Source organism: Pogoniulus pusillus, chromosome 3, assembly GCF_015220805.1.
Source record: "Pogoniulus pusillus isolate bPogPus1 chromosome 3, bPogPus1.pri, whole genome shotgun sequence".
In the NCBI taxonomy this organism is placed as follows: Eukaryota; Metazoa; Chordata; class Aves; order Piciformes; family Lybiidae; genus Pogoniulus; species Pogoniulus pusillus.
This window is the reverse complement of record NC_087266.1, coordinates 29,014,136-29,037,260: the sequence shown is the minus strand read 5'-3', so window position 1 is coordinate 29,037,260 and position 23,125 is coordinate 29,014,136. Positions and strand designations below refer to the sequence as shown.

At 64.6% G+C, this 23,125-nt stretch overlaps 3 long non-coding RNA genes across 4 annotated transcripts in view; all 3 read left to right on the top strand.

The window, feature by feature from the left end:
- LOC135191275 (uncharacterized) overlaps positions 1–23,125 on the top strand; it is a 104,989-nt gene that overhangs the window by 10,095 nt on the left and 71,769 nt on the right. The gene's annotated exons all lie outside the window — the stretch shown is intronic.
- Positions 905–8,810, top strand: LOC135173838 (uncharacterized). Its single transcript, XR_010301449.1, has 5 exons — positions 905–982; positions 2,812–2,948; positions 4,748–4,884; positions 6,714–6,850; positions 8,679–8,810. It is a non-coding gene; the product is annotated as an uncharacterized LOC135173838 (long non-coding RNA).
- On the top strand, positions 14,574–22,436 carry LOC135173834 (uncharacterized). Its single transcript, XR_010301447.1, has 5 exons — positions 14,574–14,651; positions 16,480–16,616; positions 18,443–18,579; positions 20,380–20,516; positions 22,344–22,436. It is a non-coding gene; the product is annotated as an uncharacterized LOC135173834 (long non-coding RNA).

Below are 23,125 nucleotides of genomic sequence, written 5' to 3'. Positions count from 1 at the left end.
CTGAAGAGGAGTTGCTGTGCTGCAGCCGGGAGGGCCGGCCCGTAAGCTGGGCGCAGTCTGGAGCCCGTGGCTCCGAAGGCGTTTTTGGGAGTGCCGAGGCGAGAGCGGCCGGCCTGTAAGTAGGGCTGTGCGTCCCGGTGCCCGGCGGAAAGTTGAAGGAGGGAACCGCCCTGTAATCAGGGTGGGTATGTCTGGCCCCAGGCTTTCAGAGGCGTGGCGTCAGGTTTGTTTGTCTTAGCGTGTGCGCCTTGGCCCCGGGCTTGGAGCTAGGGCCTCCCCCCGCCATGTCCCAGGCCTTTGGCCGTGAAATCCCGCTGCCTGGCTCCTGAGTCTGCTTCCTGTAGCTGCGGGGCTAGGCCAAGCTCTCGACTCGCCGGCGTCGACCCACCCGCAAGCGGGCCCCGGTCCGAGTGCCTTTGCGCTCAGCTGGCAGCCCGTGTGGGGTTCCCGCCTCCATAGCGGGGTGTGGGTGTAGATGCCCCTAAAATGGAGAGAAGGAGCCTCCGTGGGCGTGTGGGAGCAGGGCTACCCTGTCGGTCGGGGCCTGCTCCGTGCCCCGGCGTCCCAGGCGCCCTGTAAGCAGGATCGTGCAGGCTCTGCGGCGGCTGCTTTGCGTGCCCAGCTGGATTTGTCTGGCGTTCCCGCCTCGCAGCCCGTCTCCAGTCCTGACCGGGAGTCTGCCGTGCACCGCTTGGGTGAGAGAAGTCAAAGTGGGAGGGCTTTGTGGCGCTGAGGCTGCCTGCGGGTGGGAAGCTGGCCGGGTGGTGCCCCTGGGGAGGTGCCCATTTGCCGTGGGTACGGAGGAAGAGGCGCCACTGAGGCCTAAGACTGTTCTCCTTCCTCAGCGGTAGCTGGCACCGACAGTGGTGGAGGCGTGGCACGGAATGGCGTGGTAAGAGGAGTCGAGAAGAGGAGTGGCGTCAGGCTGGAAAAAGGAGACGGGCAAGGCCCTCTGGGCAAAGGGCCTGGCCCCTGACCGAAGGTGTGGTAAGACGAGAGCTTTGCCGTCACCTTGAGTGTGGCCTGGTTGGCTTTGCGCTGGGCGACCTGACCTCCCTGTAAGCAGGGCTCGGTCTTTGCTTGTGCCGTCGTTTGCCTTTTGCGGCTTTGCTCCCTTGGCTGCCCGGAGCCCGGCTGGCCTGTAAGGAGGCCGTGAGCCGGTGTCAGCACGCCCGTGGGGGAAAGGGATCAGCTTGGCCGCTGAGCCCCCCCCCCGGTAAGCGGCGTAGGGTCCTTTGCGCAGCCCTGCAGCTGGTCAGCTGTGGGCTGCCTGTGCAGCATGACTGCCTGTACTTGGGGCGTGTCGCAGCTTTTGTCCTTTGGCCGCCCCTGAAGGCCTGTGGTGTCCCGAGGCCTCCCTGAAGACCACACGGTCTGGCGAGGGCAAGTCTGACCCTCTTCTCTCCTGCTCTGGGGTAAGGATGGCTGTCCCAAGAGTGGCTGCCCAGAGCTTGCTCCCTCTCCTGGGAAGAGGTGTGTGTATGGCCTCCCCCTTCTTGCCTCTGCGTGTGTGTGCTTGTGTGCCTGAGCATGCTTGTCGTGTAGGTTGCTGTGAAAAGTGCTGTAGCTTAGCTTAGGCTTCCCAGGAGGGAAAGAGGGGCTCTGGGCAGTAACAGGGGAGTCTCCTTGGAGTCCCCGAGTGGAGTGGGAGCTCAGCTTGCGCCTCCTTGTCCTCTAGGGACACAGCCAAGGCCGTGCAGTTGAGGGCCTGGGCGTCTTGCTCCGTGGCAGCCTGTCCTGTTGTCAACGTGGCAGCTCAACAGGCCTGTAGTCGGGGCCTGTGCGATGAGTCGTGGAGCCGTCTGTCCCCCTCTGTCCTTGTGCGTCCCCAGGAGCAGCCGGAGGTCCCTGTAAGCAGGTCCTAGGAGGCTGTTTTCGGCAGCTCTCAGGAGCGCTCCTTCCTGGACCCTTGGAGGGTCGAGGTGGCTCCCTGGACTCCTGAAGAGGAGTTGCTGTGCTGCAGCCGGGAGGGCCGGCCCGTAAGCTGGGCGCAGTCTGGAGCCCGTGGCTCCGAAGGCGTTTTTGGGAGTGCCGAGGCGAGAGCGGCCGGCCTGTAAGTAGGGCTGTGCGTCCCGGTGCCCGGCGGAAAGTTGAAGGAGGGAACCGCCCTGTAATCAGGGTGGGTATGTCTGGCCCCAGGCTTTCAGAGGCGTGGCGTCAGGTTTGTTTGTCTTAGCGTGTGCGCCTTGGCCCCGGGCTTGGAGCTAGGGCCTCCCCCCGCCATGTCCCAGGCCTTTGGCCGTGAAATCCCGCTGCCTGGCTCCTGAGTCTGCTTCCTGTAGCTGCGGGGCTAGGCCAAGCTCTCGACTCGCCGGCGTCGACCCACCCGCAAGCGGGCCCCGGTCCGAGTGCCTTTGCGCTCAGCTGGCAACCCGTGTGGGGTTCCCGCCTCCATAGCGGGGTGTGGGTGTAGATGCCCCTAAAATGGAGAGAAGGAGCCTCCGTGGGCGTGTGGGAGCAGGGCTACCCTGTCGGTCGGGGCCTGCTCCGTGCCCCGGCGTCCCAGGCGCTTTTTGATGCCGGCAGCGACTGCAGCGCCCTGTAAGCAGGATCGTGCAGGCTCTGCGGCGGCTGCTTTGCGTGCCCAGCTGGATTTGTCTGGCGTTCCCGCCTCGCAGCCCGTCTCCAGTCCTGACCGGGAGTCTGCCGTGCACCGCTTGGGTGAGAGAAGTCAAAGTGGGAGGGCTTTGTGGCGCTGAGGCTGCCTGCGGGTGGGAAGCTGGCCGGGTGGTGCCCCTGGGGAGGTGCCCATTTGCCGTGGGTACGGAGGAAGAGGCGCCACTGAGGCCTAAGACTGTTCTCCTTCCTCAGCGGTAGCTGGCACCGACAGTGGAGGAGGCGTGGCACGGAATGGCGTGGTAAGAGGAGTCGAGAAGAGGAGTGGCGTCAGGCTGGAAAAAGGAGACGGGCAAGGCCCTCTGGGCAAAGGGCCTGGCCCCTGACCGAAGGTGTGGTAAGACGAGAGCTTTGCCGTCACCTTGAGTGTGGCCTGGTTGGCTTTGCGCTGGGCGACCTGACCTCCCTGTAAGCAGGGCTCGGTCTTTGCTTGTGCCGTCGTTTGCCTTTTGCGGCTTTGCTCCCTTGGCTGCCTGGAGCCCGGCTGGCCTGTAAGGAGGCCGTGAGCCGGTGTCAGCACGCCCGTGGGGGAAAGGGATCAGCTTGGCCGCGAGCCCCCCCCCGGTAAGCAGCGTAGGGTCCTTTGCGCAGCCCTGCAGCTGGTCAGCTGTGGGCTGCCTGTGCAGCATGACTGCCTGTACTTGGGGCGTGTCGCAGCTTTTGTCCTTTGGCCGCCCCTGAAGGCCTGTGGTGTCCCGAGGCCTCCCTGAAGACCACACGGTCTGGCGAGGGCAAGTCTGACCCTCTTCTCTCCTGCTCTGGGGTAAGGATGGCTGTCCCAAGAGTGGCTGCCCAGAGCTTGCTCCCTCTCCTGGGAAGAGGTGTGTGTATGGCCTCCCCCTTCTTGCCTCTGCGTGTGTGTGCTTGTGTGCCTGAGCATGCTTGTCGTGTAGGTTGCTGTGAAAAGTGCTGTAGCTTAGCTTAGGCTTCCCAGGAGGGAAAGAGGGGCTCTGGGCAGTAACAGGGGAGTCTCCTTGGAGTCCCCGAGCGGAGTGGGAGCTCAGCTTGCCCCTCCTTGTCCTCTAGGGACACAGCCAAGGCCGTGCAGTTGAGGGCCTGGGCGTCTTGCTCCGTGGCAGCCTGTCCTGTTGTCAACGTGGCAGCTCAACAGGCCTGTAGTCGGGGCCTGTGCGATGAGTCGTGGAGCCGTCTGTCCCCCTCTGTCCTTGTGCGTCCCCAGGAGCAGCCGGAGGTCCCTGTAAGCAGGTCCTAGGAGGCTGTTTTCGGCAGCTCTCAGGAGCGCTCCTTCCTGGACCCTTGGAGGGTCGAGGTGGCTCCCTGGACTCCTGAAGAGGAGTTGCTGTGCTGCAGCCGGGAGGGCCGGCCCGTAAGCTGGGCGCAGTCTGGAGCCCGTGGCTCCGAAGGCGTTTTTGGGAGTGCCGAGGCGAGAGCGGCCGGCCTGTAAGTAGGGCTGTGCGTCCCGGTGCCCGGCGGAAAGTTGAAGGAGGGAACCGCCCTGTAATCAGGGTGGGTATGTCTGGCCCCAGGCTTTCAGAGGCGTGGCGTCAGGTTTGTTTGTCTTAGCGTGTGCGCCTTGGCCCCGGGCTTGGAGCTAGGGCCTCCCCCCGCCATGTCCCAGGCCTTTGGCCGTGAAATCCCGCTGCCTGGCTCCTGAGTCTGCTTCCTGTAGCTGCGGGGCTAGGCCAAGCTCTCGACTCGCCGGCGTCGACCCACCCGCAAGCGGGCCCCGGTCCGAGTGCCTTTGCGCTCAGCTGGCAGCCCGTGTGGGGTTCCCGCCTCCATAGCGGGGTGTGGGTGTAGATGCCCCTAAAATGGAGAGAAGGAGCCTCCGTGGGCGTGTGGGAGCAGGGCTACCCTGTCGGTCGGGGCCTGCTCCGTGCCCCGGCGTCCCAGGCGCCCTGTAAGCAGGATCGTGCAGGCTCTGCGGCGGCTGCTTTGCGTGCCCAGCTGGATTTGTCTGGCGTTCCCGCCTCGCAGCCCGTCTCCAGTCCTGACCGGGAGTCTGCCGTGCACCGCTTGGGTGAGAGAAGTCAAAGTGGGAGGGCTTTGTGGCGCTGAGGCTGCCTGCGGGTGGGAAGCTGGCCGGGTGGTGCCCCTGGGGAGGTGCCCATTTGCCGTGGGTACGGAGGAAGAGGCGCCACTGAGGCCTAAGACTGTTCTCCTTCCTCAGCGGTAGCTGGCACCGACAGTGGAGGAGGCGTGGCACGGAATGGCGTGGTAAGAGGAGTCGAGAAGAGGAGTGGCGTCAGGCTGGAAAAAGGAGACGGGCAAGGCCCTCTGGGCAAAGGGCCTGGCCCCTGACCGAAGGTGTGGTAAGACGAGAGCTTTGCCGTCACCTTGAGTGTGGCCTGGTTGGCTTTGCGCTGGGCGACCTGACCTCCCTGTAAGCAGGGCTCGGTCTTTGCTTGTGCCGTCGTTTGCCTTTTGCGGCTTTGCTCCCTTGGCTGCCCGGAGCCCGGCTGGCCTGTAAGGAGGCCGTGAGCCGGTGTCAGCACGCCCGTGGGGGAAAGGGATCAGCTTGGCCGCCGAGCCCCCCCCCCGGTAAGCGGCGTAGGGTCCTTTGCGCAGCCCTGCAGCTGGTCAGCTGTGGGCTGCCTGTGCAGCATGACTGCCTGTACTTGGGGCGTGTCGCAGCTTTTGTCCTTTGGCCGCCCCTGAAGGCCTGTGGTGTCCCGAGGCCTCCCTGAAGACCACACGGTCTGGCGAGGGCAAGTCTGACCCTCTTCTCTCCTGCTCTGGGGTAAGGATGGCTGTCCCAAGAGTGGCTGCCCAGAGCTTGCTCCCTCTCCTGGGAAGAGGTGTGTGTATGGCCTCCCCCTTCTTGCCTCTGCGTGTGTGTGCTTGTGTGCCTGAGCGTGCTTGTCGTGTAGGTTGCTGTGAAAAGTGCTGTAGCTTAGCTTAGGCTTCCCAGGAGGGAAAGAGGGGCTCTGGGCAGTAACAGGGGAGTCTCCTTGGAGTCCCCGAGCGGAGTGGGAGCTCAGCTTGCGCCTCCTTGTCCTCTAGGGACACAGCCAAGGCCGTGCAGTTGAGGGCCTGGGCGTCTTGCTCCGTGGCAGCCTGTCCTGTTGTCAACGTGGCAGCTCAACAGGCCTGTAGTCGGGGCCTGTGCGATGAGTCGTGGAGCCGTCTGTCCCCCTCTGTCCTTGTGCGTCCCCAGGAGCAGCCGGAGGTCCCTGTAAGCAGGTCCTAGGAGGCTGTTTTCGGCAGCTCTCAGGAGCGCTCCTTCCTGGACCCTTGGAGGGTCGAGGTGGCTCCCTGGACTCCTGAAGAGGAGTTGCTGTGCTGCAGCCGGGAGGGCCGGCCCGTAAGCTGGGCGCAGTCTGGAGCCCGTGGCTCCGAAGGCGTTTTTGGGAGTGCCGAGGCGAGAGCGGCCGGCCTGTAAGTAGGGCTGTGCGTCCCGGTGCCCGGCGGAAAGTTGAAGGAGGGAACCGCCCTGTAATCAGGGTGGGTATGTCTGGCCCCAGGCTTTCAGAGGCGTGGCGTCAGGTTTGTTTGTCTTAGCGTGTGCGCCTTGGCCCCGGGCTTGGAGCTAGGGCCTCCCCCCGCCATGTCCCAGGCCTTTGGCCGTGAAATCCCGCTGCCTGGCTCCTGAGTCTGCTTCCTGTAGCTGCGGGGCTAGGCCAAGCTCTCGACTCGCCGGCGTCGACCCACCCGCAAGCGGGCCCCGGTCCGAGTGCCTTTGCGCTCAGCTGGCAGCCCGTGTGGGGTGCTCGCCTCCATAGCGGGGTGTGGGTGTAGATGCCCCTAAAATGGAGAGAAGGAGCCTCGGTGGGCGTGTGGGAGCAGGGCTACCCTGTCGGTCGGGGCCTGCTCCGTGCCCCGGCGTCCCAGGCGCTTTTTGATGCCGGCAGCGACTGCAGCGCCCTGTAAGCAGGATCGTGCAGGCTCTGCGGCGGCTGCTTTGCGTGCCCAGCTGGATTTGTCTGGCGTTCCCGCCTCGCAGCCCGTCTCCAGTCCTGACCGGGAGTCTGCCGTGCACCGCTTGGGTGAGAGAAGTCAAAGTGGGAGGGCTTTGTGGCGCTGAGGCTGCCTGCGGGTGGGAAGCTGGCCGGGTGGTGCCCCTGGGGAGGTGCCCATTTGCCGTGGGTACGGAGGAAGAGGCGCCACTGAGGCCTAAGACTGTTCTCCTTCCTCAGCGGTAGCTGGCACCGACAGTGGAGGAGGCGTGGCACGGAATGGCGTGGTAAGAGGAGTCGAGAAGAGGAGTGGCGTCAGGCTGGAAAAAGGAGACGGGCAAGGCCCTCTGGGCAAAGGGCCTGGCCCCTGACCGAAGGTGTGGTAAGACGAGAGCTTTGCCGTCACCTTGAGTGTGGCCTGGTTGGCTTTGCGCTGGGCGACCTGACCTCCCTGTAAGCAGGGCTCGGTCTTTGCTTGTGCCGTCGTTTGCCTTTTGCGGCTTTGCTCCCTTGGCTGCCCGGAGCCCGGCTGGCCTGTAAGGAGGCCGTGAGCCGGTGTCAGCACGCCCGTGGGGGAAAGGGATCAGCTTGGCCGCCGAGCCCCCCCCGGTAAGCGGCGTAGGGTCCTTTGCGCAGCCCTGCAGCTGGTCAGCTGTGGGCTGCCTGTGCAGCATGACTGCCTGTACTTGGGGCGTGTCGCAGCTTTTGTCCTTTGGCCGCCCCTGAAGGCCTGTGGTGTCCCGAGGCCTCCCTGAAGACCACACGGTCTGGCGAGGGCAAGTCTGACCCTCTTCTCTCCTGCTCTGGGGTAAGGATGGCTGTCCCAAGAGTGGCTGCCCAGAGCTTGCTCCCTCTCCTGGGAAGAGGTGTGTGTATGGCCTCCCCCTTCTTGCCTCTGCGTGTGTGTGCTTGTGTGCCTGAGCGTGCTTGTCGTGTAGGTTGCTGTGAAAAGTGCTGTAGCTTAGCTTAGGCTTCCCAGGAGGGAAAGAGGGGCTCTGGGCAGTAACAGGGGAGTCTCCTTGGAGTCCCCGAGCGGAGTGGGAGCTCAGCTTGCCCCTCCTTGTCCTCTAGGGACACAGCCAAGGCCGTGCAGTTGAGGGCCTGGGCGTCTTGCTCCGTGGCAGCCTGTCCTGTTGTCAACGTGGCAGCTCAACAGGCCTGTAGTCGGGGCCTGTGCGATGAGTCGTGGAGCCGTCTGTCCCCCTCTGTCCTTGTGCGTCCCCAGGAGCAGCCGGAGGTCCCTGTAAGCAGGTCCTAGGAGGCTGTTTTCGGCAGCTCTCAGGAGCGCTCCTTCCTGGACCCTTGGAGGGTCGAGGTGGCTCCCTGGACTCCTGAAGAGGAGTTGCTGTGCTGCAGCCGGGAGGGCCGGCCCGTAAGCTGGGCGCAGTCTGGAGCCCGTGGCTCCGAAGGCGTTTTTGGGAGTGCCGAGGCGAGAGCGGCCGGCCTGTAAGTAGGGCTGTGCGTCCCGGTGCCCGGCGGAAAGGTTGAAGGAGGGAACCGCCCTGTAATCAGGGTGGGTATGTCTGGCCCCAGGCTTTCAGAGGCGTGGCGTCAGGTTTGTTTGTCTTAGCGTGTGCGCCTTGGCCCCGGGCTTGGAGCTAGGGCCTCCCCCCGCCATGTCCCAGGCCTTTGGCCGTGAAATCCCGCTGCCTGGCTCTTGAGTCTGCTTCCTGTAGCTGCGGGGCTAGGCCAAGCTCTCGACTCGCCGGCGTCGACCCACCCGCAAGCGGGCCCCGGTCCGAGTGCCTTTGCGCTCAGCTGGCAGTCCGTGTGGGGTGCCCGCCTCTATAGCGGGGTGTGGTTGTAGATGCCCCTAAAATGGAGAGAAGGAGCCTCCGTGGGCGTGTGGGAGCAGGGCTGCCCTGTCGGTCGGGGCCTGCTCCGTGCCCCGGCGTCCCAGGCGCTTTTTGATGCCGGCAGCGACTGCAGCGCCCTGTAAGCAGGATCGTGCAGGCTCTGCGGCGGCTGCTTTGCGTGCCCAGCTGGATTTGTCTGGCGTTCCCGCCTCGCAGCCAGTCTCCAGTCCTGACCGGGAGTCTGCCGTGCACCGCTTGGGTGAGAGAAGTCAAAGTGGGAGGGCTTTGTGGCGCTGAGGCTGCCTGCGGGTGGGAAGCTGGCCGGGTGGTGCCCCTGGGGAGGTGCCCATTTGCCGTGGGTACGGAGGAAGAGGCGCCACTGAGGCCTAAGACTGTTCTCCTTCCTCAGCGGTAGCTGGCACCGACAGTGGAGGAGGCGTGGCACGGAATGGCGTGGTAAGAGGAGTCGAGAAGAGGAGTGGCGTCAGGCTGGAAAAAGGAGACGGGCAAGGCCCTCTGGGCAAAGGGCCTGGCCCCTGACCGAAGGTGTGGTAAGACGAGAGCTTTGCCGTCACCTTGAGTGTGGCCTGGTTGGCTTTGCGCTGGGCGACCTGACCTCCCTGTAAGCAGGGCTCGGTCTTTGCTTGTGCCGTCGTTTGCCTTTTGCGGCTTTGCTCCCTTGGCTGCCCGGAGCCCGGCTGGCCTGTAAGGAGGCCGTGAGCCGGTGTCAGCACGCCCGTGGGGGAAAGGGATCAACTTGGCCGCCGAGCCCCCCCCCGGTAAGCGGCGTAGGGTCCTTTGCGCAGCCCTGCAGCTGGTCAGCTGTGGGCTGCCTGTGCAGCGTGACTGCCTGTACTTGGGGCGTGTCGCAGCTTTTGTCCTTTGGCCGCCCCTGAAGGCCTGTGGTGTCCCGAGGCCTCCCTGAAGACCACACGGTCTGGCGAGGGCAAGTCTGACCCTCTTCTCTCCTGCTCTGGGGTAAGGATGGCTGTCCCAAGAGTGGCTGCCCAGAGCTTGCTCCCTCTCCTGGGAAGAGGTGTGTGTATGGCCTCCCCCTTCTTGCCTCTGCGTGTGTGTGCTTGTGTGCCTGAGCGTGCTTGTCGTGTAGGTTGCTGTGAAAAGTGCTGTAGCTTAGCTTAGGCTTCCCAGGAGGGAAAGAGGGGCTCTGGGCAGTAACAGGGGAGTCTCCTTGGAGTCCCCGAGCGGAGTGGGAGCTCAGCTTGCCCCTCCTTGTCCTCTAGGGACACAGCCAAGGCCGTGCAGTTGAGGGCCTGGGCGTCTTGCTCCGTGGCAGCCTGTCCTGTTGTCAACGTGGCAGCTCAACAGGCCTGTAGTCGGGGCCTGTGCGATGAGTCGTGGAGCCGTCTGTCCCCCTCTGTCCTTGTGCGTCCCCAGGAGCAGCCGGAGGTCCCTGTAAGCAGGTCCTAGGAGGCTGTTTTCGGCAGCTCTCAGGAGCGCTCCTTCCTGGGCCCTTAGAGGGTCGAGGTGGCTCCCTGGGCTCCTGAAGAGGAGTTGCTGTGCTGCAGCCAGGAGGGCCGGCCCGTAAGCTGGGCGCAGTCTGGAGCCCGTGGCTCCGAAGGCGTTTTTGGGAGTGCCGAGGCGAGAGCGGCCGGCCTGTAAGTAGGGCTGTGCGTCCCGGTGCCCGGCGGAAGGTTGAAGGAGGGAACCGCCCTGTAATCAGGGTGGGTATGTCTGGCCCCAGGCTTTCAGAGGCGTGGCGTCAGGTTTGTTTGTCTTAGCGTGTGCGCCTTGGCCCCGGGCTTGGAGCTAGGGCCTCCCCCCGCCATGTCCCAGGCCTTTGGCCGTGAAATCCCGCTGCCTGGCTCCTGAGTCTGCTTCCTGTAGCTGCGGGGCTAGGCCAAGCTCTCGACTCGCCGGCGTCGACCCACCCGCAAGCGGGCCCCGGTCCGAGTGCCTTTGCGCTCAGCTGGGAACCCGTGTGGGGTTCCCGCCTCCATAGCGGGGTGTGGGTGTAGATGCCCCTAAAATGGAGAGAAGGAGCCTCCGTGGGCGTGTGGGAGCAGGGCTACCCTGTCGGTCGGGGCCTGCTCCGTGCCCCGGCGTCCCAGGCGCCCTGTAAGCAGGATCGTGCAGGCTCTGCGGCGGCTGCTTTGCGTGCCCAGCTGGATTTGTCTGGCGTTCCCGCCTCGCAGCCCGTCTCCAGTCCTGACTGGGAGTCTGCCGTGCACCGCTTGGGTGAGAGAAGTCAAAGTGGGAGGGCTTTGTGGCGCTGAGGCTGCCTGCGGGTGGGAAGCTGGCCGGGTGGTGCCCCTGGGGAGGTGCCCATTTGCCGTGGGTACGGAGGAAGAGGCGCCACTGAGGCCTAAGACTGTTCTCCTTCCTCAGCGGTAGCTGGCACTGACAGTGGAGGAGGCGTGGCACGGAATGGCGTGGTAAGAGGAGTCGAGAAGAGGAGTGGCGTCAGGCTGGAAAAAGGAGACGGGCAAGGCCCTCTGGGCAAAGGGCCTGGCCCCTGACCGAAGGTGTGGTAAGACGAGAGCTTTGCCGTCACCTTGAGTGTGGCCTGGTTGGCTTTGCGCTGGGCGACCTGACCTCCCTGTAAGCAGGGCTCGGTCTTTGCTTGTGCCGTCGTTTGCCTTTTGCGGCTTTGCTCCCTTGGCTGCCCGGAGCCCGGCTGGCCTGTAAGGAGGCCGTGAGCCGGTGTCAGCACGCCCGTGGGGGAAAGGGATCAACTTGGCCGCCGAGCCCCCCCCGGTAAGCGGCGTAAGGTCCTTTGCGCAGCCCTGCAGCTGGTCAGCTGTGGGCTTCCTGTGCAGCATGACTGCCTGTACTTGGGGCGTGTTGCAGCTTTTGTCCTTTGGCCGCCTTTGAAGGCCTGTGGTGTCCCGAGGCCTCCCTGAAGACCACACGGTCTGGCGAGGGCAAGTCTGACCCTCTTCTCTCCTGCTCTGGGGTAAGGATGGCTGTCCCAAGAGTGGCTGCCCAGAGCTTGCTCCCTCTCCTGGGAAGAGGTGTGTGTATGGCCTCCCCCTTCTTGCCTCTGCGTGTGTGTGCTTGTGTGCCTGAGCGTGCTTGTCGTGTAGGTTGCTGTGAAAAGTGCTGTAGCTTAGCTTAGGCTTCCCAGGAGGGAAAGAGGGGCTCTGGGCAGTAACAGGGGAGTCTCCTTGGAGTCCCCGAGCGGAGTGGGAGCTCAGCTTGCCCCTCCTTGTCCTCTAGGGACACAGCCAAGGCCGTGCAGTTGAGGGCCTGGGCGTCTTGCTCCGTGGCAGCCTGTCCTGTTGTCAACGTGGCAGCTCAACAGGCCTGTAGTCGGGGCCTGTGCGATGAGTCGTGGAGCCGTCTGTCCCCCTCTGTCCTTGTGCGTCCCCAGGAGCAGCCGGAGGTCCCTGTAAGCAGGTCCTAGGAGGCTGTTTTCGGCAGCTCTCAGGAGCGCTCCTTCCTGGACCCTTGGAGGGTCGAGGTGGCTCCCTGGACTCCTGAAGAGGAGTTGCTGTGCTGCAGCCGGGAGGGCCGGCCCGTAAGCTGGGCGCAGTCTGGAGCCCGTGGCTCCGAAGGCGTTTTTGGGAGTGCCGAGGCGAGAGCGGCCGGCCTGTAAGTAGGGCTGTGCGTCCCGGTGCCCGGCGGAAAGTTGAAGGAGGGAACCGCCCTGTAATCAGGGTGGGTATGTCTGGCCCCAGGCTTTCAGAGGCGTGGCGTCAGGTTTGTTTGTCTTAGCGTGTGCGCCTTGGCCCCGGGCTTGGAGCTAGGGCCTCCCCCCGCCATGTCCCAGGCCTTTGGCCGTGAAATCCCGCTGCCTGGCTCCTGAGTCTGCTTCCTGTAGCTGCGGGGCTAGGCCAAGCTCTCGACTCGCCGGCGTCGACCCACCCGCAAGCGGGCCCCGGTCCGAGTGCCTTTGCGCTCAGCTGGCAGCCCGTGTGGGGTGCCCGCCTCCATAGCGGGTTGTGGTTGTAGATGCCCCTAAAATGGAGAGAAGGAGCCTCGGTGGGCGTGTGGGAGCAGGGCTACCCTGTCGGTCGGGGCCTGCTCCGTGCCCCGGCGTCCCAGGCGCTTTTTGATGCCGGCAGCGACTGCAGCACCATGTAAGCAGGATCGTGCAGGCTCTGCGGCGGCTGCTTTGCGTGCCCAGCTGGATTTGTCTGGCGTTCCCGCCTCGCAGCCCGTCTCCAGTCCTGACCGGGAGTCTGCCGTGCACCGCTTGGGTGAGAGAAGTCAAAGTGGGAGGGCTTTGTGGCGCTGAGGCTGCCTGCGGGTGGGAAGCTGGCCGGGTGGTGCCCCTGGGGAGGTGCCCATTTGCCGTGGGTACGGAGGAAGAGGCGCCACTGAGGCCTAAGACTGTTCTCCTTCCTCAGCGGTAGCTGGCACCGACAGTGGAGGAGGCGTGGCACGGAATGGCGTGGTAAGAGGAGTCGAGAAGAGGAGTGGCGTCAGGCTGGAAAAAGGAGACGGGCAAGGCCCTCTGGGCAAAGGGCCTGGCCCCTGACCGAAGGTGTGGTAAGACGAGAGCTTTGCCGTCACCTTGAGTGTGGCCTGGTTGGCTTTGCGCTGGGCGACCTGACCTCCCTGTAAGCAGGGCTCGGTCTTTGCTTGTGCCGTCGTTTGCCTTTTGCGGCTTTGCTCCCTTGGCTGCCCGGAGCCCGGCTGGCCTGTAAGGAGGCCGTGAGCCGGTGTCAGCACGCCCGTGGGGGAAAGGGATCAACTTGGCCGCCGAGCCCCCCCCGGTAAGCGGCGTAGTGTCCTTTGCGCAGCCCTGCAGCTGGTCATCTAGGGCTGCCTGTGCAGCGTGACTGCCTGTACTTGGGGCGTGTCGCAGCTTTTGTCCTTTGGCCGCCCCTGAAGGCCTGTGGTGTCCCGAGGCCTCCCTGAAGACCACACGGTCTGGCGAGGGCAAGTCTGACCCTCTTCTCTCCTGCTCTGGGGTAAGGATGGCTGTCCCAAGAGTGGCTGCCCAGAGCTTGCTCCCTCTCCTGGGAAGAGGTGTGTGTATGGCCTCCCCCTTCTTGCCTCTGCGTGTGTGTGCTTGTGTGCCTGAGCGTGCTTGTCGTGTAGGTTGCTGTGAAAAGTGCTGTAGCTTAGCTTAGGCTTCCCAGGAGGGAAAGAGGGGCTCTGGGCAGTAACAGGGGAGTCTCCTTGGAGTCCCCGAGCGGAGTGGGAGCTCAGCTTGCCCCTCCTTGTCCTCTAGGGACACAGCCAAGGCCGTGCAGTTGAGGGCCTGGGCGTCTTGCTCCGTGGCAGCCTGTCCTGTTGTCAACGTGGCAGCTCAACAGGCCTGTAGTCGGGGCCTGTGCGATGAGTCGTGGAGCCGTCTGTCCCCCTCTGTCCTTGTGCGTCCCCAGGAGCAGCCGGAGGTCCCTGTAAGCAGGTCCTAGGAGGCTGTTTTCGGCAGCTCTCAGGAGCGCTCCTTCCTGGGCCCTTAGAGGGTCGAGGTGGCTCCCTGGGCTCCTGAAGAGGAGTTGCTGTGCTGCAGCCAGGAGGGCCGGCCCGTAAGCTGGGCGCAGTCTGGAGCCCGTGGCTCCGAAGGCGTTTTTGGGAGTGCCGAGGCGAGAGCGGCCGGCCTGTAAGTAGGGCTGTGCGTCCCGGTGCCCGGCGGAAGGTTGAAGGAGGGAACCGCCCTGTAATCAGGGTGGGTATGTCTGGCCCCAGGCTTTCAGAGGCGTGGCGTCAGGTTTGTTTGTCTTAGCGTGTGCGCCTTGGCCCCGGGCTTGGAGCTAGGGCCTCCCCCCGCCATGTCCCAGGCCTTTGGCCGTGAAATCCCGCTGCCTGGCTCCTGAGTCTGCTTCCTGTAGCTGCGGGGCTAGGCCAAGCTCTCGACTCGCCGGCGTCGACCCACCCGCAAGCGGGCCCCGGTCCGAGTGCCTTTGCGCTCAGCTGGCAACCCGTGTGGGGTTCCCGCCTCCATAGCGGGGTGTGGGTGTAGATGCCCCTAAAATGGAGAGAAGGAGCCTCCGTGGGCGTGTGGGAGCAGGGCTACCCTGTCGGTCGGGGCCTGCTCCGTGCCCCGGCGTCCCAGGCGCCCTGTAAGCAGGATCGTGCAGGCTCTGCGGCGGCTGCTTTGCGTGCCCAGCTGGATTTGTCTGGCGTTCCCGCCTCGCAGCCCGTCTCCAGTCCTGACCGGGAGTCTGCCGTGCACCGCTTGGGTGAGAGAAGTCAAAGTGGGAGGGCTTTGTGGCGCTGAGGCTGCCTGCGGGTGGGAAGCTGGCCGGGTGGTGCCCCTGGGGAGGTGCCCATTTGCCGTGGGTACGGAGGAAGAGGCGCCACTGAGGCCTAAGACTGTTCTCCTTCCTCAGCGGTAGCTGGCACTGACAGTGGAGGAGGCGTGGCACGGAATGGCGTGGTAAGAGGAGTCGAGAAGAGGAGTGGCGTCAGGCTGGAAAAAGGAGACGGGCAAGGCCCTCTGGGCAAAGGGCCTGGCCCCTGACCGAAGGTGTGGTAAGACGAGAGCTTTGCCGTCACCTTGAGTGTGGCCTGGTTGGCTTTGCGCTGGGCGACCTGACCTCCCTGTAAGCAGGGCTCGGTCTTTGCTTGTGCCGTCGTTTGCCTTTTGCGGCTTTGCTCCCTTGGCTGCCCGGAGCCCGGCTGGCCTGTAAGGAGGCCGTGAGCCGGTGTCAGCACGCCCGTGGGGGAAAGGGATCAACTTGGCCGCCGAGCCCCCCCCGGTAAGCGGCGTAAGGGTCCTTTGCGCAGCCCTGCAGCTGGTCAGCTGTGGGCTTCCTGTGCAGCATGACTGCCTGTACTTGGGGCGTGTTGCAGCTTTTGTCCTTTGGCCGCCCTTGAAGGCCTGTGGTGTCCCGAGGCCTCCCTGAAGACCACACGGTCTGGCGAGGGCAAGTCTGACCCTCTTCTCTCCTGCTCTGGGGTAAGGATGGCTGTCCCAAGAGTGGCTGCCCAGAGCTTGCTCCCTCTCCTGGGAAGAGGTGTGTGTATGGCCTCCCCCTTCTTGCCTCTGCGTGTGTGTGCTTGTGTGCCTGAGCGTGCTTGTCGTGTAGGTTGCTGTGAAAAGTGCTGTAGCTTAGCTTAGGCTTCCCAGGAGGGAAAGAGGGGCTCTGGGCAGTAACAGGGGAGTCTCCTTGGAGTCCCCGAGCGGAGTGGGAGCTCAGCTTGCCCCTCCTTGTCCTCTAGGGACACAGCCAAGGCCGTGCAGTTGAGGGCCTGGGCGTCTTGCTCCGTGGCAGCCTGTCCTGTTGTCAACGTGGCAGCTCAACAGGCCTGTAGTCGGGGCCTGTGCGATGAGTCGTGGAGCCGTCTGTCCCCCTCTGTCCTTGTGCGTCCCCAGGAGCAGCCGGAGGTCCCTGTAAGCAGGTCCTAGGAGGCTGTTTTCGGCAGCTCTCAGGAGCGCTCCTTCCTGGACCCTTGGAGGGTCGAGGTGGCTCCCTGGACTCCTGAAGAGGAGTTGCTGTGCTGCAGCCGGGAGGGCCGGCCCGTAAGCTGGGCGCAGTCTGGAGCCCGTGGCTCCGAAGGCGTTTTTGGGAGTGCCGAGGCGAGAGCGGCCGGCCTGTAAGTAGGGCTGTGCGTCCCGGTGCCCGGCGGAAAGTTGAAGGAGGGAACCGCCCTGTAATCAGGGTGGGTATGTCTGGCCCCAGGCTTTCAGAGGCGTGGCGTCAGGTTTGTTTGTCTTAGCGTGTGCGCCTTGGCCCCGGGCTTGGAGCTAGGGCCTCCCCCCGCCATGTCCCAGGCCTTTGGCCGTGAAATCCCGCTGCCTGGCTCCTGAGTCTGCTTCCTGTAGCTGCGGGGCTAGGCCAAGCTCTCGACTCGCCGGCGTCGACCCACCCGCAAGCGGGCCCCGGTCCGAGTGCCTTTGCGCTCAGCTGGCAGCCCGTGTGGGGTGCCCGCCTCCATAGCGGGTTGTGGTTGTAGATGCCCCTAAAATGGAGAGAAGGAGCCTCGGTGGGCGTGTGGGAGCAGGGCTACCCTGTCGGTCGGGGCCTGCTCCGTGCCCCGGCGTCCCAGGCGCTTTTTGATGCCGGCAGCGACTGCAGCACCATGTAAGCAGGATCGTGCAGGCTCTGCGGCGGCTGCTTTGCGTGCCCAGCTGGATTTGTCTGGCGTTCCCGCCTCGCAGCCCGTCTCCAGTCCTGACCGGGAGTCTGCCGTGCACCGCTTGGGTGAGAGAAGTCAAAGTGGGAGGGCTTTGTGGCGCTGAGGCTGCCTGCGGGTGGGAAGCTGGCCGGGTGGTGCCCCTGGGGAGGTGCCCATTTGCCGTGGGTACGGAGGAAGAGGCGCCACTGAGGCCTAAGACTGTTCTCCTTCCTCAGCGGTAGCTGGCACCGACAGTGGAGGAGGCGTGGCACGGAATGGCGTGGTAAGAGGAGTCGAGAAGAGGAGTGGCGTCAGGCTGGAAAAAGGAGACGGGCAAGGCCCTCTGGGCAAAGGGCCTGGCCCCTGACCGAAGGTGTGGTAAGACGAGAGCTTTGCCGTCACCTTGAGTGTGGCCTGGTTGGCTTTGCGCTGGGCGACCTGACCTCCCTGTAAGCAGGGCTCGGTCTTTGCTTGTGCCGTCGTTTGCCTTTTGCGGCTTTGCTCCCTTGGCTGCCCGGAGCCCGGCTGGCCTGTAAGGAGGCCGTGAGCCGGTGTCAGCACGCCCGTGGGGGAAAGGGATCAACTTGGCCGCCGAGCCCCCCCCGGTAAGCGGCGTAGTGTCCTTTGCGCAGCCCTGCAGCTGGTCATCTAGGGCTGCCTGTGCAGCGTGACTGCCTGTACTTGGGGCGTGTCGCAGCTTTTGTCCTTTGGCCGCCCCTGAAGGCCTGTGGTGTCCCGAGGCCTCCCTGAAGAACACACGGTCTGGCGAGGGCAAGTCTGACCCTCTTCTCTCCTGCTCTGGGGTAAGGATGGCTGTCCCAAGAGTGGCTTCCCAGAGATTGCTCCCTCTCCTGGGAAGAGGTGTGTGTATGGCCTCCCCCCTCTTGCCTCTGCGTGTGTGTGCTTGTGTGCCTGAGCGTGCTTGTCGTGTAGGTTGCTGTGAAAAGTGCTGTAGCTTAGCTTAGGCTTCCCAGGAGGGAAAGAGGGGCTCTGGGCAGTAACAGGGGAGTCTCCTTGGAGTCCCCGAGCGGAGTGGGAGCTCAGCTTGCCCCTCCTTGTCCTCTAGGGACACAGCCAAGGCCGTGCAGTTGAGGGCCTGGGCGTCTTGCTCCGTGGCAGCCTGTCCTGTTGTCAACGTGGCAGCTCAACAGGCCTGTAGTCGGGGCCTGTGCGATGAGTCGTGGAGCCGTCTGTCCCCCTCTGTCCTTGTGCGTCCCCAGGAGCAGCCGGAGGTCCCTGTAAGCAGGTCCTAGGAGGCTGTTTTCGGCAGCTCTCAGGAGCGCTCCTTCCTGGGCCCTTAGAGGGTCGAGGTGGCTCCCTGGGCTCCTGAAGAGGAGTTGCTATGCTGCAGCCAGGAGGGCCGGCCCGTAAGCTGGGCGCAGTCTGGAGCCCGTGGCTCCGAAGGCGTTTTTGGGAGTGCCGAGGCGAGAGCGGCCGGCCTGTAAGTAGGGCTGTGCGTCCCGGTGCCCGGCGGAAGGTTGAAGGAGGGAACCGCCCTGTAATCAGGGTGGGTATGTCTGGCCCCAGGCTTTCAGAGGCGTGGCGTCAGGTTTGTTTGTCTTAGCGTGTGCGCCTTGGCCCCGGGCTTGGAGCTAGGGCCTCCCCCCGCCATGTCCCAGGCCTTTGGCCGTGAAATCCCGCTGCCTGGCTCCTGAGTCTGCTTCCTGTAGCTGCGGGGCTAGGCCAAGCTCTCGACTCGCCGGCGTCGACCCACCCGCAAGCGGGCCCCGGTCCGAGTGCCTTTGCGCTCAGCTGGCAGCCCGTGTGGGGTGCTCGCCTCCATAGCGGGGTGTGGGTGTAGATGCCCCTAAAATGGAGAGAAGGAGCCTCGGTGGGCGTGTGGGAGCAGGGCTACCCTGTCGGTCGGGGCCTGCTCCGTGCCCCGGCGTCCCAGGCGCTTTTTGATGCCGGCAGCGACTGCAGCGCCCTGTAAGCAGGATCGTGCAGGCTCTGCGGCGGCTGCTTTGCGTGCCCAGCTGGATTTGTCTGGCGTTCCCGCCTCGCAGCCCGTCTCCAGTCCTGACCGGGAGTCTGCCGTGCACCGCTTGGGTGAGAGAAGTCAAAGTGGGAGGGCTTTGTGGCGCTGAGGCTGCCTGCGGGTGGGAAGCTGGCCGGGTGGTGCCCCTGGGGAGGTGCCCATTTGCCGTGGGTACGGAGGAAGAGGCGCCACTGAGGCCTAAGACTGTTCTCCTTCCTCAGCGGTAGCTGGCACCGACAGTGGAGGAGGCGTGGCACGGAATGGCGTGGTAAGAGGAGTCGAGAAGAGGAGTGGCGTCAGGCTGGAAAAAGGAGACGGGCAAGGCCCTCTGGGCAAAGGGCCTGGCCCCTGACCGAAGGTGTGGTAAGACGAGAGCTTTGCCGTCACCTTGAGTGTGGCCTGGTTGGCTTTGCGCTGGGCGACCTGACCTCCCTGTAAGCAGGGCTCGGTCTTTGCTTGTGCCGTCGTTTGCCTTTTGCGGCTTTGCTCCCTTGGCTGCCTGGAGCCCGGCTGGCCTGTAAGGAGGCCGTGAGCCGGTGTCAGCACGCCCGTGGGGGAAAGGGATCAGCTTGGCCGCTGAGCCCCCCCCCGGTAAGCGGCGTAGGGTCCTTTGCGCAGCCCTGCAGCTGGTCAGCTGTGGGCTGCCTGTGCAGCATGACTGCCTGTACTTGGGGCGTGTCGCAGCTTTTGTCCTTTGGCCGCCCCTGAAGGCCTGTGGTGTCCCGAGGCCTCCCTGAAGACCACACGGTCTGGCGAGGGCAAGTCTGACCCTCTTCTCTCCTGCTCTGGGGTAAGGATGGCTGTCCCAAGAGTGGCTGCCCAGAGCTTGCTCCCTCTCCTGGGAAGAGGTGTGTGTATGGCCTCCCCCTTCTTGCCTCTGCGTGTGTGTGCTTGTGTGCCTGAGCGTGCTTGTCGTGTAGGTTGCTGTGAAAAGTGCTGTAGCTTAGCTTAGGCTTCCCAGGAGGGAAAGAGGGGCTCTGGGCAGTAACAGGGGAGTCTCCTTGGAGTCCCCGAGCGGAGTGGGAGCTCAGCTTGCCCCTCCTTGTCCTCTAGGGACACAGCCAAGGCCGTGCAGTTGAGGGCCTGGGCGTCTTGCTCCGTGGCAGCCTGTCCTGTTGTCAACGTGGCAGCTCAACAGGCCTGTAGTCGGGGCCTGTGCGATGAGTCGTGGAGCCGTCTGTCCCCCTCTGTCCTTGTGCGTCCCCAGGAGCAGCCGGAGGTCCCTGTAAGCAGGTCCTAGGAGGCTGTTTTCGGCAGCTCTCAGGAGCGCTCCTTCCTGGACCCTTGGAGGGTCGAGGTGGCTCCCTGGACTCCTGAAGAGGAGTTGCTGTGCTGCAGCCGGGAGGGCCGGCCCGTAAGCTGGGCGCAGTCTGGAGCCCGTGGCTCCGAAGGCGTTTTTGGGAGTGCCGAGGCGAGAGCGGCCGGCCTGTAAGTAGGGCTGTGCGTCCCGGTGCCCGGCGGAAAGTTGAAGGAGGGAACCGCCCTGTAATCAGGGTGGGTATGTCTGGCCCCAGGCTTTCAGAGGCGTGGCGTCAGGTTTGTTTGTCTTAGCGTGTGCGCCTTGGCCCCGGGCTTGGAGCTAGGGCCTCCCCCCGCCATGTCCCAGGCCTTTGGCCGTGAAATCCCGCTGCCTGGCTCCTGAGTCTGCTTCCTGTAGCTGCGGGGCTAGGCCAAGCTCTCGACTCGCCGGCGTCGACCCACCCGCAAGCGGGCCCCGGTCCGAGTGCCTTTGCGCTCAGCTGGCAGCCCGTGTGGGGTTCCCGCCTCCATAGCGGGGTGTGGGTGTAGATGCCCCTAAAATGGAGAGAAGGAGCCTCGGTGGGCGTGTGGGAGCAGGGCTACCCTGTCGGTCGGGGCCTGCTCCGTGCCCCGGCGTCCCAGGCGCCCTGTAAGCAGGATCGTGCAGGCTCTGCGGCGGCTGCTTTGCGTGCCCAGCTGGATTTGTCTGGCGTTCCCGCCTCGCAGCCCGTCTCCAGTCCTGACCGGGAGTCTGCCGTGCACCGCTTGGGTGAGAGAAGTCAAAGTGGGAGGGCTTTGTGGCGCTGAGGCTGCCTGCGGGTGGGAAGCTGGCCGGGTGGTGCCCCTGGGGAGGTGCCCATTTGCCGTGGGTACGGAGGAAGAGGCGCCACTGAGGCCTAAGACTGTTCTCCTTCCTCAGCGGTAGCTGGCACCGACAGTGGAGGAGGCGTGGCACGGAATGGCGTGGTAAGAGGAGTCGAGAAGAGGAGTGGCGTCAGGCTGGAAAAAGGAGACGGGCAAGGCCCTCTGGGCAAAGGGCCTGGCCCCTGACCGAAGGTGTGGTAAGACGAGAGCTTTGCCGTCACCTTGAGTGTGGCCTGGTTGGCTTTGCGCTGGGCGACCTGACCTCCCTGTAAGCAGGGCTCGGTCTTTGCTTGTGCCGTCGTTTGCCTTTTGCGGCTTTGCTCCCTTGGCTGCCCGGAGCCCGGCTGGCCTGTAAGGAGGCCGTGAGCCGGTGTCAGCACGCCCGTTGGAGAAAGGGATCAACTTGGCCGCCGAGCCCCCCCCGGTAAGCGGCGTAGGGTCCTTTGCGCAGCCCTGCAGCTGGTCAGCTGTGGGCTGCCTGTGCAGCGTGACTGCCTGTACTTGGGGCGTGTCGCAGCTTTTGTCCTTTGGCCGCCCCTGAAGGCCTGTGGTGTCCCGAGGCCTCCCTGAAGAACACACGGTCTGGCGAGGGCAAGTCTGACCCTCTTCTCTCCTGCTCTGGGGTAAGGATGGCTGTCCCAAGAGTGGCTGCCCAGAGCTTGCTCCCTCTCCTGGGAAGAGGTGTGTGTATGGCCTCCCCCTTCTTGCCTCTGCGTGTGTGTGCTTGTGTGCCTGAGCGTGCTTGTCGTGTAGGTTGCTGTGAAAAGTGCTGTAGCTTAGCTTAGGCTTCCCAGGAGGGAAAGAGGGGCTCTGGGCAGTAACAGGGGAGTCTCCTTGGAGTCCCCGAGCGGAGTGGGAGCTCAGCTTGCCCCTCCTTGTCCTCTAGGGACACAGCCAAGGCCGTGCAGTTGAGGGCCTGGGCGTCTTGCTCCGTGGCAGCCTGTCCTGTTGTCAACGTGGCAGCTCAACAGGCCTGTAGTCGGGGCCTGTGCGATGAGTCGTGGAGCCGTCTGTCCCCCTCTGTCCTTGTGCGTCCCCAGGAGCAGCCGGAGGTCCCTGTAAGCAGGTCCTAGGAGGCTGTTTTCGGCAGCTCTCAGGAGCGCTCCTTCCTGGACCCTTGGAGGGTCGAGGTGGCTCCCTGGACTCCTGAAGAGGAGTTGCTGTGCTGCAGCCGGGAGGGCCGGCCCGTAAGCTGGGCGCAGTCTGGAGCCCGTGGCTCCGAAGGCGTTTTTGGGAGTGCCGAGGCGAGAGCGGCCGGCCTGTAAGTAGGGCTGTGCGTCCCGGTGCCCGGCGGAAAGTTGAAGGAGGGAACCGCCCTGTAATCAGGGTGGGTATGTCTGGCCCCAGGCTTTCAGAGGCGTGGCGTCAGGTTTGTTTGTCTTAGCGTGTGCGCCTTGGCCCCGGGCTTGGAGCTAGGGCCTCCCCCCGCCATATCCCAGGCCTTTGGCCGTGAAATCCCGCTGCCTGGCTCCTGAGTCTGCTTCCTGTAGCTGCGGGGCTAGGCCAAGCTCTCGACTCGCCGGCGTCGACCCACCCGCAAGCGGGCCCCGGTCCGAGTGCCTTTGCGCTCAGCTGGCAGCCCGTGTGGGGTGCCCGCCTCCATAGCGGGGTGTGGTTGTAGATGCCCCTAAAATGGAGAGAAGGAGCCTCGGTGGGCGTGTGGGAGCAGGGCTACCCTGTCGGTCGGGGCCTGCTCCGTGCCCCGGCGTCCCAGGCGCTTTTTGATGCCGGCAGCGACTGCAGCGCCCTGTAAGCAGGATCGTGCAGGCTCTGCGGCGGCTGCTTTGCGTGCCCAGCTGGATTTGTCTGGCGTTCCCGCCTCGCAGCCCGTCTCCACTCCTGACCGGGAGTCTGCCGTGCACCGCTTGGGTGAGAGAAGTCAAAGTGGGAGGGCTTTGTGGCGCTGAGGCTGCCTGCGGGTGGGAAGCTGGCCGGGTGGTGCCCCTGGGGAGGTGCCCATTTGCCGTGGGTACGGAGGAAGAGGCGCCACTGAGGCCTAAGACTGTTCTCCTTCCTCAGCGGTAGCTGGCACCGACAGTGGAGGAGGCGTGGCACGGAATGGCGTGGTAAGAGGAGTCGAGAAGAGGAGTGGCGTCAGGCTGGAAAAAGGAGACGGGCAAGGCCCTCTGGGCAAAGGGCCTGGCCCCTGACCGAAGGTGTGGTAAGACGAGAGCTTTGCCGTCACCTTGAGTGTGGCCTGGTTGGCTTTGCGCTGGGCGACCTGACCTCCCTGTAAGCAGGGCTCGGTCTTTGCTTGTGCCGTCGTTTGCCTTTTGCGGCTTTGCTCCCTTGGCTGCCCGGAGCCCGGCTGGCCTGTAAGGAGGCCGTGAGCCGGTGTCAGCACGCCCGTGGGGGAAAGGGATCAACTTGGCCGCCGAGCCCCCCCCGGTAAGCGGCGTAGGGTCCTTTGCGCAGCCCTGCAGCTGGTCAGCTGTGGGCTGCCTGTGCAGCGTGACTGCCTGTACTTGGGGCGTGTCGCAGCTTTTGTCCTTTGGCCGCCCCTGAAGGCCTGTGGTGTCCCGAGGCCTCCCTGAAGAACACACGGTCTGGCGAGGGCAAGTCTGACCCTCTTCTCTCCTGCTCTGGGGTAAGGATGGCTGTCCCAAGAGTGGCTTCCCAGAGATTGCTCCCTCTCCTGGGAAGAGGTGTGTGTATGGCCTCCCCCCTCTTGCCTCTGCGTGTGTGTGCTTGTGTGCCTGAGCGTGCTTGTCGTGTAGGTTGCTGTGAAAAGTGCTGTAGCTTAGCTTAGGCTTCCCAGGAGGGAAAGAGGGGCTCTGGGCAGTAACAGGGGAGTCTCCTTG